This window comes from Pinus tabuliformis, chromosome 7 (genome assembly GCF_031772625.1).
Source record: "Pinus tabuliformis cultivar Carrire ecotype Pingquan chromosome 7, CPIR1, whole genome shotgun sequence".
NCBI classification, from domain to species: Eukaryota; Viridiplantae; Streptophyta; class Pinopsida; order Pinales; family Pinaceae; genus Pinus; species Pinus tabuliformis.
In genome coordinates this window covers 1,158,031,454-1,158,055,598 of record NC_142293.1, presented here as the reverse complement: position 1 = coordinate 1,158,055,598, position 24,145 = coordinate 1,158,031,454, and the positions used below count along the sequence as shown (strand labels likewise).

The window sequence follows — 24,145 nt, the reverse complement described above, 5'->3', positions numbered from 1 at the left end:
TGATGTAACTTCTATATTTTTCTAATCTATTGGGCGGAATTACAAACTTGGTTTTGTTCGTTGCCCTCAGTAGACATTTACTTGTTACTCCCGTTGTCCTTTGTGTTCCCGCTGCTAAAGTTTCTCCTTCATTTGTTCTGTCTCCTTCCTTCTGCCACTCCTTTCTTGCTTTCCCTGTTATTACTGCTTTGTAGGAGGGGATCTCTCCCCTCCCCTGCTCCATTCCCATTTCTTCCTCTCAGATCTTGCACTTTGATTCTCCCTCAATCCTTAGGTTTTTCGTTTTTGTCTTCTCCAGATTCCTATATTTCTGAGTTCCGCACCCAGGGTTTGTCTTGGTGAATTGCTTCTGCCCTCAACAACCCTTATTCCCTTCCTTTGGTTGAACCCTCATCTGCAAAACCCTCGTCTCGCATCCACTCCCGACCTATCCACACCCCAACAATCAGTTCACATCCTGTCTATTTGTCTTTTTTGTTGATATTGTTTTTTTATAATTTTTTGGTGCACTTAATATAGTAAGGTGCATCAATGCACAACTACTTCACATGCATAAGCGTGAGTTTTATATTTGAAAATAATTGATTCTCTAAGAACATATGACTAGAAATGTGCCTCAGTTGTTTGGCTCACACTAGAACCATTGTAACATGAGTTATAAATATATAAGAAACATCATCACTATGTTTAAGGGGGTTCCCCAACCACAGTGCATTACAAAACAAATTACACTACACTCTAGTTAGGTTCCGAATTACTAAACATGCCCTAATGTACTACATATAGGATCCTCCCATTAATGGTTTTAGGCAAGCTAAATTGTTTTGAATTCTATATCTGTAATTTCGCACTGAGGTGCATTTTGTTAATAAAAGTGCATCATCACACCAAATAATATGAAGTGTCGTGAAAATGGAAGTACTTTTTGTCTAGTGTAGCATGTTATTTACAAGGTGAATTATGTTTTACAAAAATCATGCACCAAATGTTTTATTTCATGCACAACATTTTTTGAATTTTATATCAAAAAAAGGATTATAGTACCGTGTCAAATTAATAAAGTAGCATTGGTGCATCACATATGAAGGAGCACCATAATGACATTGGTGCACTAAAAATCATGAAACATCATAACTATATGGGTACACCAATTAGCATATAGTACTGAGGCTATGGTGGTGCCTATTATATGCTATAGCAAAAACACATCCCTTTGTGATACATAAAGGGACCAGACACTTATGATGCTAAGATAGCTATTGAATTTAATATTTAAAATTTTTCATTATAATGCATTTTGTTCCCAAAGGATCATTAGGGAACTAAATAACATGAACCATTGTGATAATGGTGGTGATTATTGTTTGACATAGAAAACTATTTGTTGTGTATATTACCTTTTGCAAAAATATGCAAATATCTTTCTTCAATTCATAAATTTTGAATTTATTATTTATCATTGCAATGCATTAACTTTATAAAGTTTCAACAATGCATCACATATAATGGAGCATTGTAATGATATTGATGCACCAGAAATGATGGAAAATTGTAGCTATATTGATATGTCAATTAATGTAGAGAACCATGGGTATTGTGGTGTTGGTTGTCTAGTGCAACACATTGTAGTTAGTGCATATGAACTATTAAAGGCACACCAATTTCTTTACCACATTATTTTTCTAAACATAAATTATCTTTTGTTCTTGATAGGAATAACATAGTTACGTATGCCTATCTTTTATAATTTCAATTTCTTTTATCTATATATAGTTTCATAAGAAGAATTGTATGCAAATTAGAGATGATGAAGATGAGTACAGGAACAATAGTAGGAAAAATAGGTCAAGATGTACAAATTTTCATGTGAGTGGGAGGGTAGTGAGTGGGGGATGGATAAGATCCATCACCCCATTTCACATTAGACACGTTTCCTATTGAGGAACTTTTGCCTATTCAATTTTTATGAGGTGGTTACATCCTTTAGGGGAGGTTTTCCATTTATATAGTAGACAATCCATCAATATGATCATGTGAGGAAGGAACTCAAGGTTAGTGTTGATCTGCCATATCACCCCATAAAGGAGGATATTAAGCTCATCATCTGATTTTCTATGAGGGCCCCACTTCCCTAATATACCACTCAACATTGTAGGAAAGAGCCAATTTGAATATGTGTAGATATATGTCATCTTGCACATTTTTCATGCTATATGCTTCTAGGCCGTTGATTTCCAATTGTGAATAGATTCATTTGCTACAAATTAAGTTAGGTTCTTGTATCTTATCTTCATGGAATTGACAAAATTTACCTCTGATGGGAAGCAAACAAATTTGTTTTTGACGTGCTATCTAAATAACTTATTTTAGAGTCCCCATCTAATTAGGAAATTAGAAATATTTTTTTGATATTTCTTCCTTGCTGTATATTATTGTTAGTATGTTTTGGAGATGAGGTTATTCTTTCCATTTATGTCATAGTTATTTACTTTATTTTCGAGAATATTCATGTGACTCAAATGATTTGACTCCACTTCCCTCCTAGGCCTATGAATGATGCATGTATGCACCTATGTGGGAAACTGTTTCATAAGAGGGGTTATGTACTTCACCTAATAAAGAGATTTATGACCTCTGGTTAGAGACAACCATTCTTCCCTCAACCTTTTAGACTACCTATATGATGAGATTGATTGAATAATATGTATAAACATCTTATTTACTCTTATTGAGCCACTAGATTGTTGAGGTGATATTGTTTTTATGTTTTCAGAATTTTTGGTCGCATATTTTTGTCTTGTTTAGTACAAATATAAGTTATTGTGACAATTTATTTCAATTATCTTATTATTATTAGTTTTTTTTAATATCAATTATTCGGTTGGGTAAATGTCTCCCTAATTAGATCAGGAATATATGAGGAAAATCATAAGGCTCTAGTACATAGACTAACATGACACAAAGGGTCTGAACTCATGTGGTAGATCACATATGTTTTTTAATTGCTAAGTTTTGAGTGGTACCTTTGAACTTCCAACAAATCTTAGATGACCTATGTTGATATGAAATATGGGTGACACTTATTTGTAACATGCCATCATTATTGTATTTGATTGTGAGTTCCCTTAGCCTCATCCAATTATTGATGGATGGTGCTCATTCTAATTAATTTGGAACATGCTATTTATATGATGCTACTAATCCTACACCTCCTAATACTCCATGACTTGTTCTTGCAATAGACCAATGCACATACCTTCATTCCCATCCACTACATCATTCTCCACCATGGGATCCTTCACCATAACAACTGACATCATGTTATCCTCCTGCACTACATGATTGTCTACCACCTTGGCCTACTCCACCGCATGATTATCCACTACCTAGTCCTACATTGGATATAATGAAATATCATCCTCCTACTCTATATGCATTAGTGTATATAGCATCCAATGATTTACCTCCTCCTTCTCCTTCCAAAGTGTTAAAAACTAGACCATCCATTAATATAACTCCTCATCCTCATCCTCTTCTTGCATCAACAACTATAATATCCACCAATTCACCTCCTCCTCATCCTACACATGTATCACTAATTATACCATTCACCAATCCATATCCTCCTTTGCCTCCATAGGTGCAACCAACTACACTAAATTCCATTGATCTACACACTTCTCCCCCATTGTTCTCTTGATATATTACATCTCCAACATTAGATATTCATGATATTTTACGAGATATGGTCATATTGAGTTATATACCTCTTGATGGAGACACATTTCATACTTTACTTTCATCTTCATTATTTGATATGGGTACTAATAGACCTCCCACCTACTGCAGAGGCATTGATTCCTCTTTATCTTGCGGAAAATATAGTTAGCAGATGTATTCTACATGTATATTGCTTTTTGTATATTTGACTTGAGATGTATATAGGGCATGTTTATCTATTTTGATAAGATCTATATTTGACATGTATATTATATTGTATATAATTAGTATATATTATTTTTTCTCATATCATGTTGATGTTGTTATTTGATTTATAAACTATGTTATATGTAAAATGATGATAATGTTATTAACGGTTTTTCTATTTTTTAATTAAGTATGAGATATATCACTCATTTAAATTTAGAGTTGGCATATAATATTTAACATATATTTGTGAAAGTGTCTAACTAATTGAGTTGTGATTACAAATATTTATAACCATTAATGCCATCGAATGTTTAACCATTCCATAATGATCCATAAGATGCCATTGATATTCCACTAGAAAGTTTATCACAACATTTATGATAATAATACTTAAAAGTATGAAATATACACTATTAGGGCTTATTTCTCTTCAGATTTATGGATCTATAGATTAGAATTTATTGCTTATGCATGAAGATTAAATTTATGCAGAAAACAAAGAAAAAAAAAAAAAACTTATGAACCACATTTGACACAAGATATATCCTCGTAAACCATTTTGAGAGAAATCTTAGATAGAAGGTGAGGCCAATATGCTCTCTTTCTCTAAATATAAAATGGCTGCAAGTACAAATAAGCATGGTTTATGGCCTAGGGCTACTATAGTGCAGAAATCATATTTGTATGCTCTCTCCCTGTCCATTTCGGTTATTCTACTCATCTATGGATCAAGCTACACTTGAAAATAATGGAACCCCATTTTCCTTCCAGTGACCTAGTTATAACCTAGCTTGATAGTGGTTAGGTTTGACTCCATTTCTTAAAACCGGTTACAATGTTAAATCTTCTAGAGTTTTGTTCATCATAACGACTTGGATAGCCCATTATCAGTGAGTTTTGGGGGCCTGACAGGATATCCTCTTGAATTATGGTGTCCAAAACAGGAAGGTCAACTTATGAGTGGCATGACTTTTGCATACAGACTCCGATTGAGGAAATTATTGCACCATTGGAAGGTATCAATGTTTAAAATAGGAAGAAAAGGGTGGATCAAAAGATAACAAAAGTTTTAACCCCAAAAATGGTCATTTGATGACTTAAAATGCCCCAAGAATTTTATAGACTCTAATTTTTGAAACTGGTCCCTGCTAGTAAAAATGATCATCTAAGTTTATTCCTCCATTTATTCCACCATAAAAGCATAAATATGGATTAAAAAAATATGTTGATCTAATCTGCATCACATATCCCCATTTGGGAGGGTTTTGGTATCCAAAATCTTCGACTGAATGATATGAGGAAAATTTTCCTCCTAACTTCTCTTGAGTGTATCATTTAGTCTTTCCTAGAAATTGTCCTTTCAACCTAATCTACCAAAGGTCATGCTATCCTTATGTCATAGTTTTGGACCTCTTCTACAAAATTGTATCTTCTTTCAACACTTCCTTTACATTTGTGCCAAATCCTATATAGAAGGTACGACTTGTTATTCTTCCTAGTATAATGTGGAAGTCTCATATAGCTTTAGATTCTCCACATTCACAACTAAAAACATGTGCATGTATGGGGTAGAGTGAGTCTATAGGTGTTATATCCCACCTTTTCAAGTATCTCAAAGGGACCATATTATAGAGCATTTATTTCCATACTAGGACATTATAGCCTCTCGTTGTTCAACTGTGACCATACTCTATCTCCCACCTTGAAAAATTCTTTGTTCTATGCTGATCATGCCTTGACTCGTATTTTTCCTATGAATTATGTAGTGTATTTTATAACTATATATGGATATTCTTGATCTTCTCAATGAATTGTTCAACCCTCAAGGCATCCCCGGTAAGATCCTCCGTTACTCCTCCTTACTTACCATATGCAATACCCAAAGGTGAAGGTGGAAAATATCCAAAACAAGCTTTAATTGGGGACTTATCTACTATAAGGGTGTTTTATATATATCATATTTTCATCGCATGGCCCTCAAACGATTCTGATTTTAACTCCTCAAAAGTTGCACCAAAGTCTTATTGACTACTTCTTGATTAGTCTCATCAATAGGTATATTATATGGGTCACAATTCCATCCTCCAGGTTATTAAATTATATTTTTGTCACATTTATCTACAATTTTTTTTATATTATGCTTAGTGTGAGGAGTAAAGATATTTCTCTATGTCATGTGGCCTAATGTGTGTTAAATGCAGGAATTGGAGCAATTTTGAGTTGATTTAGGTGTAGGAAATCAGAGTAGACAAGCAAGAGAGTTTCTAGGAGGTTGTCCACCTCCTTAACTCCTCCAATTAGTCGAAGATTCCAGCTATATCTTGTTGGGTGCAATATAGGATCTATAAGTGTACGAACATTTAATTTTGAATCCATATAGTTCACGAACTTCGAGACATAGCACTGGAAATTCCATAGAGAGCCCCTCGCGACCTAAAAAACCAATTCTAGTTTATCTTGCACATTAATCTCGACAATACATGAAATCTTGCACTAAAAGATAATTCGAGAAACACTAATCCAAACAATTAGAATCATGTGGGAAATAAAGGTAATCCTCTACTATTTAACAATCCGAAAGGAAATTCTAAGTAAGAGCAAATAGAAGGGAAATCAAAACTAGAAATGAAGCAGTGCCAACACGATATCAAAAAGGTTGTAAATGTTGGAATAAATTCAAGAGCAATTCAAAACCATTCTTCCTACACTAATTCTACTCCATGTACCTCTATGTAAAATTAACATGAAGGAATTGGAAAAATTTGTTGTGTAAATAAACCTATGAAAGAAATGGATTCAATATAGATTCTTGTAGAAAATCTGTGATAGGTTAACCTGATAATGCAATATAAATCAAAGAAGAATACTGTAACATACTTCTACTATCAATTTGTGGAAGCTTAAAGATCGAGCTGAATAATATACAGGAAGAAGAGGAATCAATGGCACAATACACATGAAAATACTTTGGGGAAAGTCTCATATAAAAACCCCACACTATTGCATTATCATACATGGTGGAAATACATATGAGTTATACAAACCCTTTGCTCTCACAACTAGCCAACTCTTAGTACGATCCTCACAGATTCTCACAGGAAATCTTGGCTTCTCTCTAGCCTTCCTCTCTACCCTCCAAGCTCCTATTTCCTTGCACTCTTCCTTGTGGATGATTAGCCTATTACTAAGTGGAAAAACAACCCTTCAAAACTATGCAATCCTCAAGGATGAATCCTTGACTATATGCATGAGTTTTATCCATGAGAAAACACATGCAACAGATAGTTCACTGTCCTTGAACATTAATCTCAACTGGGTCTTTGTCAGAATAGACATGCATGAGTTTTTGATGAGGGAATCTTTAGTTAACTAGAGTAGCAGTAGTTGAGTGCATTGATGCATCAAATGACTCTTAACTCACTATTAGTTCCTCAAATAGTTTGAACTAATTCAGTTGGACTTAACTCAGTAAACTGATTTAACTAATTAAAACTCAAATATAACTCAATCTTATCTCCTTAATTTAAGGGATAACTCTTGCATGACTTCAAATATACTTCTAACTTGAATTTATCCAACTAATTAATTTAAAATAAATTAACTAATTATTTCCACGTAGTTGTTAAGACTACATTTGATTTTAATTCACAATTTAATTAAAGGAAAAATTCAATTGGAATATTTTTGTTTCCATATTTCAACACTCCCTCTCAACAAGAAAGAGATTATCTACCACCCCGATCATGTCTCTATGGAACTCGAATTTACACTTCGACAATGCCTTTGTCAAAATGTCAGTATCTTTCTCCTCTATCAAAATATACTGCAGCAACATGATCTATGAAAATCCATGGGCAAAAAATCTTTTCTTATGCTTCTCCACACTACCATCAACAACTTGTTTTACCTTGTAAAGCCAATAGGAACTCACAACTGACTTGTTCTCTGGTCTCGGAACCACATCCGAAACATTGTTACGAACTATGGAGTCGTACTCCTCCACCATTCATCAACCCAAATCGGCTATTGCACTACTTCCAGAAAGGAATATGGCTCAGTCTCAACACATTCTCCAGTAAGGGCCATGTATCCAATGTACCTCTCAGCTGACCTCCTCTATCTGCGCTAAGGAGATGGTGCTCTCACATTCTCTCTCGCATCCTCCAACAATCTGTTAGCTTCTCTTGTGTGCTTCCATATATCTCTGGAAGACTCTGCTTGAGTGGATGTCTCCACTACTAGAACCTCTGCATATTGCTGCTCTACATCAGTCTGAGACTCCTCATCCTTAGGAACCAATAGTTCCTCCACAACCTGTAGTTGGAGCTCCCTGTCAATGGAAACTCACATGGCCTTCTACTCATCAAACTTGAGATCTCTGTGAACCATTATCCTTCGACTAGTAGGCAAGTACATCTGATAGTATTGAGGTGTATCAGTGTACCCCAAAAATATCCCCAACTTTGCTGTCAGCTCAAGCTTCTTCCATGCATCCTTTATCACATGGAAATATACAGATGAGCCAAATATCCTAAAGTAACCCACATCTGGTCTCTTACCAGAGAGAGCTTCCTATGGTGTCTCCATCCCAAGTATGTGATGCAGGCTTCTATTATGAAAATAGACCAATGTGTTGTATGCCTCAGCCCACAAGTGAAGTGGTAGGCCTTGGTCATGCAACATTGCCCCTACAATAGTTTTGTTCTTCCTCTCATCCACCCCATTCTACTATGAGTTATGAGGTGCCGTCAACTCTTGTTTAATTCCTTCCACTGCATAGAATTCCTTAAACTCTTGAGAGACATATTCTTCACCGTTGTCGCTTCTCAAGGCTTTGATTCTCTTCCCCGACACTTCCTCGACCAAAAATTTGAACTCACAAAACTTTGTGAAAGTTTGGTCCTTCTTCTGCATGAAATAAATCTAGCAATTATGAGAATAGTCATCAATGAAAATCACATAATACCTTTGCTTCACTGTGGATGCCATCAAGAATGGTCCACAAAAATCAGTATGAACTCACTCTAAGATAGTCTTTGCTCGACTGTTTCAATCATTAAAGGAAGACTTCATGTACTTTCCCAAGGTACAACCTTTGCATGTGTTAACTTGCTCAAGTTTACCTTTGGGAAGTCCTATAGATATCTACTGCATTATCTTCAAAGCCCGGTGATGAAAATGGCTCAACCACCTATGCCACAACTTGCAATTGTCTTGGCTTTGCACCAATTATGCTTTCATACTCAATGTTGTACGATTATCTACCTCTAGTTTATAGAGATTCTTCACCTGAATCCCTATTCTCTTGGTCTGACCCATGGCTATGTGTCTTAGGAATGCCTTTCCTTTACTGAAGACAAAATCGTAGCCTTTGTCCTCCAACGTCGTGACTGATACCAAGTTCTTCTTCAGTCCAGGCACATACATCACATCTATCAAGGTGAGAGGAACTCCACGCTCCCTTTGAAAAGCAACTGTGCCCACTCCTGAAACACTATACCTTCCGTCATCACCCATCTCTATGTGTATCTTTTGGTCTTTCTCCTCCAAGGCACTGAATAAATTTTTATCACTGGTCATGTGGAATGAGGCTCCACTATTAAGATACTAAACACAACCCATACTCGATGACACCATGCATGTGATGAAGGTAAAGCCCATTTCTAGCTGAGAGGCTAATGCCTCACCTTCCGATCCTTCTGAGGATCCCTTATTGGACTTCTTCGATGGGCAATTAGTTCTTAATGTCCCATCTTGTGACAATTAAATCATCTTATTTAGAAATTTCACCCTTCTTCTCTCCATGAGAAGAATTCGATTTGAAATGGGAAGCCTTCCCCTTCCCTTTCCTTGCCTTACTTGCTAAGGAAATATTTTCTTCATCATAATTCTTGGATGAAGAACCATCTTTTGTGCTCCTCCTGATCTCCTCTTGCATAAGATCTAACCACAGTCGTTCCCAATCTGGCAGTTTCTCCCTTCCATTCACAGAGTCTTGGTAGCTATTCCAACTCTTTGGAAGACCAAGGGGAGAGAGGCTCACCATATTATCATCGACAGTAGTTATTCCTACACTACCAAGATCATCTATGCAGGTGGTGAGCTTGTTCAGATATGTGGAAATAGTATCGCCCTTCTCTTCGAAGCTTATCCTTGAGCGCCAATTTCCTCTGGTCGCTATTGTTCTGGTAGAGGTCCTTCAATATCTTCCACATTGAAAATGGAGTATCCTTTCCATGGAGACTCGAGACAATATGGTCTTGAACTCCCTCAAGGATGATCTATCTCACCATCGCCACACACTTCTTCCACTCAGCGAAATCTTGTGCATTAGTTGAAGCTGGCTTTGGGATTTCTTGATTAATGAATTCCTTCAAGCCATTGTATTCTAATATAGCCTCCATTCTATCTTTCCATGCTATGTAATTCGAGCTACCTTCCAAGGCATACTCGAGTCTCAATCCATAGAATTCAATTGGCCAACCTTGAAGTATGATATGAATTCAATTTTCACCTGCAACCCTAAATTTCAAACTTCAAATTCTCTTCTTAGTATACTATTCACAGCTCTAGTACCATGTAGAAAATCCGTGATATGTTAACCTGATAATGCAATATAAATCAAAGCAAAATAATATAACCTACTTCTACTATCAATTTGCGGAAGCTTAAAGATTGAGTTGAACAATATAACGAGAGGAAGAAGAATCAATGCCACAATACACATGAAAATAATTTTGGGAAAGTCTCAAATAAAAACTCCACACTATGGTATTATCACACATGGTGGAAATACATCACAATTATACAAATCCTTATCTCTCACAGCTATCTAGCTCTCATTACAATCCTCACAGATGCTCACAGTGAATCTTGGCTTCTCTCCAGCCTTCCTCTCTGCCCTCCAAGCTCCTATTTCTATGCATTGTTCCTTGTAGATGATTAGCCTATTACCAAGTGGAAAAACAAGCCCTCAAAACTGCACAATCCTCAAGGATGAATCCTTGACTGCATGCATGAGTTTTTTCAATGAGAAAGCACATGCAACTGATAGTATATTGTCCTTGAACATTAATCTCAACTCGATCTTTCTCAGAATAGACATGCATGAGTTTTTGATGAGGGAATCTTCAGTTAACTGGAGTAGCACTAGTTGAGTGCATTAATGCATCAACTGACTATTAACTCGCTATTAGTTCCTCAAACAGTTTGGAACTAATTCAATTGGACTTAACTCAGTAAACTGTGTTAACTAATTAGAACTCAAATATAACTCAATCTTATCTCCTTAATCTAACAGATAAATCTTGCATCACTTCATAAAAACTTCTAACTTGAATTTGTACAACTAATTAATTTAAAATAAATAAATAAATTATTTCCAAGTATTTGTTAAGACTAAATTTGATTTTAATTCACAATTTAATACAAGGACATATTAAATTCGAATATTCTTGGTGCCATATTTCAACAATTCTCTCACCTTCCTTGTACCTAAAAATAAATGTTTTAGAATTGTCTAGAAGTTTGAAGGAAACTACAATGGGAAAGAAGCATCATCATTTTCAAACATAGTGTAATTTCCTTTTTATCGATATTGGCTCTGTGGTATAAAAATTGCAGCTTTCGATAACATAAAATTATATGTGATTGCTGCTTACTGAGTGTTGCACGGGTTCTGTAACATCGATGTTTAAAATTAAATAAATTTGATGGTTATGATCTCACCACTTCTTAATCATTCAAATCCATAAGGTGAAACCGATCACATTCCAGAGCACAAACCCGTCAGTTCTAGATCAAAGCAGAGGATTCCAATTGCACATTAAAACTTGTAGAAACAAAGTATCATGGCATAAGTCAATCTTGTAAATTCATAAAATATGAAGGGACACAATCTCTATTCGATATAAGGAAATATTCCGAGTGCAAGCACAATTATGAATGCAACAAATCAAATTAATTTTGCAGTTGAAAGGAAAACATTGCAGCAAATCAAATAACACCAATTTGGAAAAGGAAAGAGACTGTAACTAATTAAATAAACTTCACACAGTAAATGATAAATTTAAGCTATCTAATTTAAGAGATGCAAAGCAGTATCGAGCTAGTTTGGCGGCCAACCCACCCAGCTCGTACCCTCTATGAGCAGCCTAGTTAACACAAGAATTAAAGCTAGGAGATGCATGAAATAGATAAAGAAAGCATGGAAAGAAATGCGTCGATTAACATTTAAAATCACAATATTTACATTATGAAGACAAACATTTACATTATGAAGACAAACACTTAACTCCATTAAGCAGGATAAGTGATCCATAAGATATAATCTGCGTGATGCTACATTGGGACCAGCTTCTCCTCCCTTTTGCGAGTTCCTTCGGTGCTTGTGTGTGCTTATGCTATCGACCGATTAATTGACTAACTCCCTTGCTCCAAGCAATTCAATGCTTATATATAGGCATATAATTACAATTTTGTATTTTACATCAACCAATTGAAATATAAGAGGGGTAGATCATCAATCTCAACAATATGCAAGGAATAAAATTAGAATTGTAACTGAATTTCAAAAGAGGAATTGATTCTGGTAAATCGTTCCTCTTTTCCTGGAATGATGTTGTGGGTCGACCGACTTCTTCCTCGAATTTCCATAAACATTGTCAAAGTGTAGCAACTTAAGATCTGAAAGTTGTTTTACGATTTATTATTCACGGAACAACTCGTCTAGAAATTAAATGCATGCAATTTGTTGCAAGAACCATCCACATCGTATCCATGAGAATATCAAGCTGTTTTTAATCATTCCTCCTATCACTACACCAATTCATTCCTCCAGATGAAGCCCACAAGATTCGATGTTGGAACGCATACTTTCCATCACAATTTTGTCATATTTCATCCACAGAATTGCACGACACATCTCTGGGCTACCAACCATTCAAATGAAACCCGTGAATGTGTTTATATGAATGATGCTAGGCTCAATGGGACATTGTACCAATTTTCCGATAGTCATTTACAAACTTTAGGTAGATGTCTGTGTCATGAAATAATTGTGTAATTATTAAATTTTCACTTGCATCTACCTTCAATTTCAAATAGAAAAATTCCTTTTGATAATCTTCATCAGTGGCACCCATGTAATTCTTTAGCATATTAGGATGGGCCTTTGAATATCCAGCAGTTGTAATCCAAAAATAGTCACCATACTTCAATCTAATGTGCTTAACGAGATTGAGAGAACATGCAAATCCACCCTCAACTTGGACAAAATTTTTGGGAATTCATAATCCCCTATCGTTACCTCATTCACCACATACTTGGGCAGCTCACTGGACATGTTACACAAGCCAATGAGATAGTCTTTAATGTCAAGCTCAAATTCGTCTGGATTTAGTCCAAGTGTGTTTTTTGTTTCAGTGTATGACATAACATTGACCCTCTATAGCCAATGAAGGTAAATCAGAAAGACTACAATATTAGTTTGATTTCTCCAATGATCATGATACCTATAATATTGTCCTAGCGTTCCTTTGATGACATCAACAAGATGTCCATACATCTCCTCGAGTTTCCCAATGTGGCTCTTTTCCTTCTTCAAAATCTCAGGAGAACGAGACAAATAGTAAACTTGGAGAAGATCAGATTGCATCACGTGAGTGATAGTGTCAAGATAAACAAAAATAATGCGAAGCCACTCCCTCACATTTCCAGAATCTACCAACTGCTACTTGAACTTCTCAAACTTCTACTCCATTATTTTTTCGTCTTCCAAACTAGTAGAAGTGGAAAGCATTTTCCTAGAGCTTAAACCCTATTTGGTGCAAAGATCGAATGGATGATTCCACATATCATAGTTTATGCAAGTGTATGCACAACATTTAGTCTTCCCTCTGTTCCTCTCTCATTGACGTGGAGCACCTAGATAATCAAACCCAACTGTGAATTAATGTAAGTTACACTAGAATAGTAGCTATAAAAGATCAACGCACCCAAATTTGAATGATTAATATATCTACAGATTCCTTTACTCCAATGCAGGAACATGAGTGTAGTCGAGAAACTCTTTAGAGTGCAGGAAGACCATAGTAACTTGTGCAGGAACCCCAATTGGTACATGAATCTGTGGCATGGTACAAGAATCCGTTGCACTGTCCAAGAAGGTAAATGCAGGACCAAAGCCTATATAAAAACATGATCGAACCACTTTTAAACCTACGACATACAAACCCTTGTTAATAATGTTTTAATCTTGATAAAACAAGGGAAGTAACGAATACTCTTGAAAATAATAATTTACCAAAATAGCAGCATGAGGTATTTCGAGTAAAAATAAAACAAAAAGGAGGCCCAACATATCTCTCAAGAACTCAATGTCATTGGTAGCCATGTAGGCTGATTTCATTTGCAGTTGCACGAGTGCAAGTCAAAGAAGAGTTAGATTCACCTATTCTCGAGTTAGGGAGTCAAATATCTCTATTTTTTATGGAGCTGTTGGTAGACCCATTTTTATATAAATAAATAGGATAAGGAACTCATTAGGATTCAAAGTTTTATTATAGCTAAGTGAACATTCAGATAAATCACTTTTGGATGTTATTTTGATGATGTATTTGAAATTTCTAGAATGATAATGAGAAGTTATATTCTGATCCAACACTCAGTTAATTTAGAGGGTAGAAACTCTTAGGTTAGGTCCCAACCCTAGCATCCTAAATTCCTCTCATCTACCTATATTTTTGTTAGCCTAGAATGTTGGGTAGTTGCTGAAGTTTATTCATGTTTTGTTTTAGCTTAGAAGGTTGATTAGTTGATGAAGTTCAGTAGAGTATAATTCATCAAAAAGTCTATGATAGTGATCCCTATCTCATCTCCCTCATGGGAACATTATTAGAGGACCCCACCATCACATCATAAAAACAGAGTGTGATTTCATGTTTATTGCATAGATCAATTTTGACATTAGTGAGATAGTTTGTTTATGTTTTCTTGGAAATATTTACATTTGGTATTTTTCTTCTCATGTGATTGTTGTAGCTTAGAACATAGTTCATTTCATAGATCATGTGCTTAATATTAGTTAGATATATTTTTCCAAATTCAATTCATATTTTCAACATTTACTTGTAATATTTTACAAATGAAAAGAGGACCATGTACACGTGTTGTTGCAGGGTTGTTGGATCTGCAGGCAAGGACCCCTTTCACCAACTCCATTTAGGTATTCTCCACCTTATTTTGATGCATTCCAACCATTGTTCTAGATCTCTATTTTTCAAACATCATGAGTATCCATCTTAGCCCAAATCCGGATTCTTGAAGTGCTAGTCTTGGCTAAGTGTTTTGATCACCTTCCCTACACTTCCATGAACTTTCATATATCATTCCAACACTTCATCTCACCATTATTTCCCTCCAACCGCTCTCAGCCAACTTCCTGTAGCATTTCATGAAATCCTATAGCAGTACAAGAATCCTATAAGAACATATTGTAGCACACCTATAACAACCTATTTTGACTTGCAATGATAAGCTACTTACTTTAGGACAAGTTTGACCCCTCATCTTGGACTCCATAACCAAGAGTTCCACCTAGACTAGTCCCCTCATTCCTTTTCCTTTCCTACAAGATCAAATAGCATTATTTCTTCCATTCTAAATTTATAAATTAGGGCTTTATTTACTCTGCAAGTGTAAGTTAGACAGTCAATGCATGCATTCTTGAATTATGGATTGGTAGGATAAACTTATGTTTTCAAGCAATTCCGATAGCTAGATGATTGAGTTCAACTTAGAATAGTTTCCATTCTGCATATTAGCATAAGTCTTGTGTTCTTTTATACCAGTTACAAGTTGAAAACGTTCATTTTTGAGTTGAAAAGAATTTACTTTCTCTGCACTAGGACTAGCCTTTGCATTCTGCTTTCAGTAGTTACTCTCCTTTGAGTTCACTAGAGGAATAGTCTGGAACCCTAATGATCAGGTGACAGTTGAGGTGGCATGACTAGAATGATGCATCTACTATGTATAGATAACTATCAACTCTAATTTTGTACTAATCCCTGGGTTGATAATTAAATTTGAAGATTGTATGGGAGTTGCAACACTCTTGGTGCAATACCAGGGCTCACTGTATTTTTGTTGTCGTTACAAGGGAGGTATCTAGGTAGATGTTATTTTTGCTTTCCTTTTTGTTTCACATTTATTTTTGAAAAAAATACATAAAAATAAAAAATAATCTTTCATGCCTGGTAGGAGTAGAGATAATTTAGGGAAATTCTTACCAAATACCCCCACACTATCAAACAATCAACTTGAACTCTTCTTTGATGATTGTCAACTTCCCTTTCTGACTTCAGGGGAGTTAGAGGACCCCTTAGGTGAACAAACTGAGATATATGAAGAGACCATTTGGGAAGAAGAAGAAGACCCCATTCCACATACCCACACCCTAGGTGCAAACCGAAATGAAGGTGCTTTTCCAATCAGAGAGACAAATGGAGACGCTAGGATGAAAAATATAAGCCCTTATACCCTTCCTCACTACCATGGGTTAATCTCAGAGGACCCTGATACTTTTTTCTTTAAGTTTTTTATTGTTTTTAGAACTTTTGATTATCTCTGATGACCAAAAGTTGAACTTGTTCCTATCCACACTTAAGGATGCAACCTTGCATTGGTTCATGGGTGTACTTGGGGATAGCATCACTACCTGGGTTGAAATGCAACAATCCTTTAAAAAAAAGTACAATGATTATTGTAGGTCTGAAGACACCAAAGAGGAAATCTTTAGAATGACTCTTGGACTGGATGAATCCCTAGAAGACTATGAGGAATGGTTCCATCTCAGTTGTAAAAGGGCTAGATGCACCCTTGATCCTAAACCACTCAAGTTAGTCCTTCTTAGAGGAATCAAGGAGGACATACTGGAAACCATAAAATTTTTTATGGAGGAGATATGTATAAGATAGCCTCTAACAACATCAAGATAGTATTTAGAACCAATTTTAGGGTTGCTAGAAAGAAGGGTAGGGCTAGTCAAGCTTTGGCCAGTTCCTCTTCCTCCACCACATCTATCAAAAATTAAATTGGAAACATGATGGAGGACTTTAAAAGTGAAAAGATGCACAAATTTTCTCTAAAAAATGGACACCATTCATATCAAGAGGAGACAAGAGGAAGTAGAGAGAGCCTTGGCTATTTTTTCCCTAAAGGCATTAGAAGGAACCCCAGAATGAATGTTGATTAAATGTTATACAGGTATTCTTAGTCTGCAAGGAAAACCATTCCACAAATAAGTGCCCTTCTTTGCCTGGATTGAAATTTGTATACCAAGGGGTAGAAGGTGGGGTTCAAAAACTTGTTACATCAATCAAGGGAGACCTCAAGGGCCTCGTCCATACCAGTTGGGTGGGTAAGGTGGATCCTATTCCTATTACAATCCCAACTAGAATGTACATCTACCCCCTTGGTATTCTTCTACTTATCCTTCGTGGTGCACACCTTCTCCTCTGTGTTATGCACCTCAGTGTCCTCCCCAACCTGTCAGTCAAATATTTTAGCCATAAGCTTCTACACATCCTTAGTACCCATCACAAGGTTGGAGGTCTCAACTCAGACAACCTCCTTATTTACGGCCTCCAACTTAATATCAACGACAACCTGTTCATATTTCTCCACCGAAGAAACCATAGATTATTTATCAACCAAATATTAGCCCGAACAACAAGCATGCACAACAGGTTTGTAGTGGAGAGACATCTTACCATGCCTATGATGTGGATATCCAATAAATCAACCTCAAGTCTCGAAGAGTGCTCGTAGATAACCAACCTCCATCTCCATCTGAGGAGCTTGAAGAGGAAAGGGAATATAGTGGCCCTCAAGTAAATTCACCTCCTTTTCCTGTAATGTTGATCCATCCTAATGAAAACACCCCATAAGAGACTAAACTTTTAGGAGAATTGAAAAATATGTGTGTTGAAATCCCACTCCTCCAAGCTATCAAGGATGTTCCCATCTATAATAATCTTATAAAAGATACATTCTTCAAACATCCTAGAAGGAGAAATAAGGACACCCCTACCATCAATGTGATTGGCCAATTGTTTGATGTAATGTTGGGGAGAGTAATTTTCCCAAAGTATCTAGACCCTAGAAGTCTTGTGGTAGATGTGCACATTGATGGCATCATTGTCCCTCACACATTGATTTATCTTAGGGCTGCCATCAATGTAATGACTAAGGAAACTATGCTAAAACAAAACATCCAAGGATCTTTGAGAAATACCACCATAGTGTTTAAACTTGCAGACAAGTTCGCACTGGATCTTCACCGAGCTGTTGAGGATATGATGGTCTCTGTTGATTCCTGGGAGTTTCCTGTTGACTTCCTAGTTCTCCGGTCCAAGACCAAATTAAATGCCTATCCTCTCATCCTTGGAAGACCATGGATAGCCACACCTAATGCTTACATAGGTGGTAGAGCTGGAAACATCACCATTAAGAGTTAACATTTGTCCAAACAGTTGGTATTGTACCCTCCTCTTAAACCATCCCTCGAGCATGACTTACCCCTACGGTTGGATGTGGAGGAGGAAGATGAAGTGTATCATAACACATCCCATTCAATTTGTACCATAGATGTGGTTATAGGAGGGGGGAAACCTGATGAATATGACCTCATTGACCAAATCCTCCAGAACCAGGCCCCCAACACCATGCCTATTGATGAGCTTGTGAAGGAATCTGCAGGTAATCCTTCGACTGGGATATGCCTAATCGACCCAAGTCCTGAATATGTCAAAATGATAGGATTTTTTCCATCTAAAACATTGAATATTAAGCCCTCTCTCTTAGCCAACCAAGAAGAGAAGTTATGGAAAATGATGAAAGATCACTTAGATGCCTTTGGTTGGAGCTACAAAGAAATGAAAGGGTTGCATACTTTGATGTGTACTCATCACATGTACATCAAGGAATTATGCAAACCTATGTGCCAAACTCAAAGGCGTATTAACCTATCCCTCAAAGACATAGTGAAGGAAGAGTTTCAAAATTTGTTGGATGCAGGGTTCATCTACGCCATATCAGATAGTGAGTGATTGTCCCCTCTAATTTTGGGCCCAAAGAAGAATGGAAAGTGGAGTATCTTTGTGGACTATGGAGAGATGAAAAAATCCACTAAGAAAGACCATTTCCCTTTACCTTTCATTGATCAAGCTTTATATCGTTTTGCATGAATTAATTTCTTCTCTTTCCTAGATTGATTCAGAAGACCAAAATAAAAATACAGTCACTTGTCCTTGGGGTACCTTTTCTTATAGGGTCCTTCCTTTCAGATTATGTAATGGCCCTTCCACTTTTCAAAGGGAAATTCTAAGAATCTTTGCTGAGCTATTCGATGACTCTATAGAGATCTACATGGATTATTTCACTCCCTATGGCTATGACTTCCTGGAGGCTCTCTCTAACTTGGGGAAAGTCCTAAAGAAGTGCATTGAAATGAACCTCTCGCTTAGTCCTAAGAAATGTGAATTCTTGATGAATGCAGGGACTGTCCTTGCCCATTCAATATCTCAGGAGGGAATACAGGTGGACCCAAACACAGTTTCCATCATAGAAAGGGTCCCTACTTGACAAAAGAAAAGGGATGTTAGGAGCTTCTTGGGCCTAGCAAGATATTATAGGAGGTTTATCAAAGACTTCAGCAATGTAGCCTTACCATTGTTTGTATTATTGGCCAATGACTCTAAATTTTGCTGGTCAGATAGCAGCCAAGAGACCACTGCATCCATACTTCGAGGCCCAAATTGGGATCTTCCATTTCAAATCCATGCTGATGCATATGACAAAGTTGTAGGAGCCACTCTAGGCAAGATATATGACAAGTTTCCTTATTCCATTTACTTCATTAGAAAAATTTTGTTTAAGGTTGAACTGAATTACACTGTAACTAAGAGGAACCTCCTAGATTTTTTTCCACTCTTTGAACAATTTCAGACACTACATCACCGAATATCAAACTTTTGTGCATACATGTAACGACATTGGTGAAATTTTCATGCAATAAAAGTCAAGGAAAAATAAGACCATGGTTAAGTGAAACTTATTCCAAGATGAATGTTGGGCAAAGATACCCTAGTAGGAATTACTAGATGTCTGTTTTGGCTAAGGAAAATTGCCAAAGGCTAAGGAAAATGCATTAAAAGGAAAAAAGGCATTTTTTGGCACATTTATTTATGAGAATAAAGGAAATCAAAAGAGAGTAAGCTGAAAGGTCACATGTTTCATTTGAGGAAGAAATTGAAGGAAAATAATGGAAAATGGAGAAATCAGAGGCTTCATTCATAAAAAGGCTTCTGACGATCAGTGGTTAACCTTTTGACATTTCAAGTTTGGAGCTCTCCCATTATTCTCTCTCTTTCTATCTCACTTTTGGCCACTTAGAGTGTTCTTGGAGCACTCTAGCTTTTGATTAAGGAAGGAAAATGAAGCAAGGGGAAAGGAAGGAAAGAAAGCTCAATGAAGAAGAGTAGGATCAAGCAGATTTAGTAAGAATAATTGTAAGTTACGTTTTGCATGTGTGATTTCCTAGCTAGTTTGGACATGCATGATTTTGCATGTTGGTGTATGGTTTTCTTGCTTTCGATGGCGTGGTTTTTCTTGGTTATGATAGTGGTTTTCAACCTATCCTTACCTTTTTACAGATGCCATGGTATATTGGGATGTTTATCTCGATTTTGAGCTTTGGTTTGCTGGATGGATTTTGGAATCCAGGGTGGAGGTGGTCTCAAGGTTCATTCCCAAAGGCCTAGGAATCACTTGACCAATTTTGGAGGGATACATGGTCAATCCTGAGGGAGAAGTCTTGGTTTAGGGCCTACTGATCTGGGTTTGGTTTGCGGTAAAGCTCGAGAAACTATTATCTATTTAGGGCCTAGTGATCCGAGTTTGGTTTGCAATACAACCTCAGAAACCATTCTCTGTTTAGGGCCTACTGATCTGTGATTGGATTGCGATAGAGATTGAGAGATAAAGAGACATAAAATTCCTCAAGGATAGTGGATTTTGGATGGCAATCCAAGTTCATTCTGATTGTGATCGAAGCACCTGTTTTTGCATGATCACAATATGGTGAGGGTGGAGGTGGTTTCACCTCTAGATTCCCTTGGTTGTTCTTCGATTGGTGGTTCTATGAGATCCGACATTCATGCTTCGAATATGGCATAGGGGTGACTAGCTGAAAGAGAGATTTGGTTTAGCCATGTCTATGGTCCAGTGGTACATGGAAGTCTTGAACCTGATCAGATTTGCCTATGATTAATAAAATCTAAGTTCTCTTACTTTTTCAACGGTTTATATGTGGAGTTAATGGTTGTCACATCTCTAATATTTATATGGTTTTATGGTAGTTATAAGAATGGTTGAATGAGTGGTTCATTTCATGTTTATTTCATGTGTCTAGTAGTAATTATTAAATGGATTGATGCAATACCTAATTGATGATATAATAGTGCAATGGAGAAGGAGGTGATCTTGCTCGTTATGTTTCATAATTTCTTTCAGTCATTTATTCTCTATCTTGTATCCTAGACCTGTAGGTTGTTGTTGACGGTTTTGGACCCGACAACATTCATGGGATCACCCTGGAATGAAGTCCCAACTAGACCTCACACCATTTTGTGTGTGAGTCCCATTTGGTATGATGGCTCGGTTGCCAGTATCTTAATGATTTCCCTCAACTCTTACTTGTCAGCACATGAGAATGTTCTTCTTTGTCTTTCAAGAAGTGAGGTTTGCGTGCTTGGTGATTGTAAGTGTCACGTGTGTCGATGGTTCTTTCAATGTAGAGGGAGAGGGTGGGAGTGAGTCCCAAGTTGGTTGGGAGTAGTCCCAACTCTTGATCCGGATTTAAACAGGAACGCAACAAATTACAGAGATAACCATATACACAAAGATGCAGTGGAAATAATACTTCATTTCATTAATGGAAAATACTGAAATATGCTTACAACCAGAAAAGGAAATAAACCAGCTAGGGCGATGGTAGCTTATCTCTGAGAAGAGATGTGATGGCTACATGCCTCTGAACTGTGTTACAATGAGGCTCGAAGGCCTATTTATTGTTGAGAAACAATGGAAAAACCCTTAACATTCCAAAACCTAACCCTAGGAGATGAAATGCCAAACTGTGGGCCCCGTTTGGGGTAAATTGGTACATCAACTTCCGGGGTCGTAACTTTGGCATATGATCTCCGTTTGACGCGTACAATAGCTCATTAGAAAGATCTATCCGAGCACTATCATTGTTGGAACAGGCAACATCAGTCCATTCCATGGACCCATGTTGCCCCCAGATTCCCCAAAAAACGTCATTTAGGGCCTCAAAATGGATCCAGAAGTTCAGGACCCGAAAAACTGCTAAAAATAGTAAGTTGTGCTACAATTAAGGAAACTGAAACTGCTGAGAAAGACAATGGTGGGGGTCCAGGTGGACTTGGCGGGTGGTCACCAATATCCACCTGGATCATTCCTCCCCCCTTAGGAAGCAATGGTCCCCATTGCGTTGAGCTCCTCCATGAGATGAGGAAACTTCTGCTCAACTTGTTCCCTGGTGAGCCACTTGCCCTGCTGAAGGAGTTGGCCTGCTTTGACAACTCGATACAGTTGGATATTCTGTTGTCGAGTGTTCTTGATCTGTGTGTCCATAATTCGATCAGTTGCAGCTTGTTCCATGCAATCTGGATTTAATTCTGTGGGTTTGAGCTGTTCTGCAATGTCGGATGTGTCTAGCAATGGTGGAAAGTATGGCCGAAGGCGGTCCACATTGAACACTGGGTGCAGGCCAAGGAATGGGGGAATGCTGAGCTCAAATGCATTGTCTCCCATAGCCTTAGTAATGGTGTAAGGACCATATCGGAGTGGTCTCAATTTCCGATAGGTTCCAGTAAGGCGTTCCTTTTGCAAATGCAACTAGACTTTGTCGCCCACCTGAAACTTGTGTGGCACCCGATGTTGATCATGTCGCTGCTTGTACTTGGCATTTGATTTCTCGAGAATGTCATGGACCTGCTGGTGAATATGTTGGATGCGCTCAATGAAGCTGGTGGCCTTATCTGTTTCGGACTGGACATGAGCTGAATTCATGTGAGTAGCTGCAAGTGGCATTGCCACATCAATGGGGCATAGTGGCTGGAATCCCAAACCCACCTGAAAAGGGCTATGGCCAGTGGAGCTGTGAAGAGCTTGGTTGTAGCTGTGCTGAACATAGGGGAGGCTCTCGTCCCATGTGCGTGGATGCTTTGAGTTATACATGCGCAGAATGTGCACAATCATCCTATTGACAACCTCTGTTTGGCCATCAGTTTGAGGATGGAAGGTTGTGGACTTCGTGAGTTTGGTGTCCAGCATTGACTAGAGGCTGGACCAAAATGTGCTGAGAAACTGACTGTCCCGATCTGAGATGATAAACTGTGGGATCCCAAAGTGCACCCACACTCGTTCAAAGAAGAGTTTAGCAGTGGCTTCTGCTGTGATATTCTTCTTGCAGGCCACCATAATGGCCATCTTCGAGAACGTGTCGACGACCACAAAAACACAGTCATTTCCATGCTTAGTGGAAGGAAGGCTTGACATGTAATCCATGGAGATGGATTCCCAAGGTCGACTAGGGGTAGGCAACGGGGTATAGAGGCCTTGCTTCTTAATGGTCGGTTTGGCAATGGCACAAGCAGTACATGATCGGATGTACTTCCCAACATCCTGTCGAAGATTCGGCCAATAGAAATAATTTTGCAGTACTGCCACTGTTTTCTCGACCTCGAAATGCCCAGTATCCCGACTGTAGTGTGCTTCCTAAATCATCTTGGCACGCTCGCTTGAAGGAACACAAAGGTGACCGAGGTGGCATAATAGGGCATCCTGGAGGTGAAAATCTGCAACATGCTGACCCTCCAAGAGTGTCTGGTATGTGTGGCCGAATTCTGGGTCGCTTTTGTAGAGAAGTGGCCAATCAGAAGTTTCGTGCCCACAAGAGTTGAGCACGGTGGTCAGCGCCATGATCGGTGGTCGACTGAGGCAATCTGCAACATTATTGGTGCTGCCCTTTTTATACTGGATATTCAAGTGAAACTATTGTAGGTATGTAGACCACTTCTGATGGCGATCATTCTGCAATTTCCCTTGGGTCTATATGAACTGCAGGGGTCGG

General features: G+C 37.6%; 1 pseudogene; it reads right to left on the bottom strand.

Moving 5' to 3' along the window:
- Positions 1-13,144: 13,144 nt before the first annotated feature.
- LOC149251597 (uncharacterized) lies at positions 13,145-13,690 on the bottom strand (annotated as a pseudogene).
- Between the last annotated feature and the right edge of the window lie 10,455 nt (positions 13,691-24,145).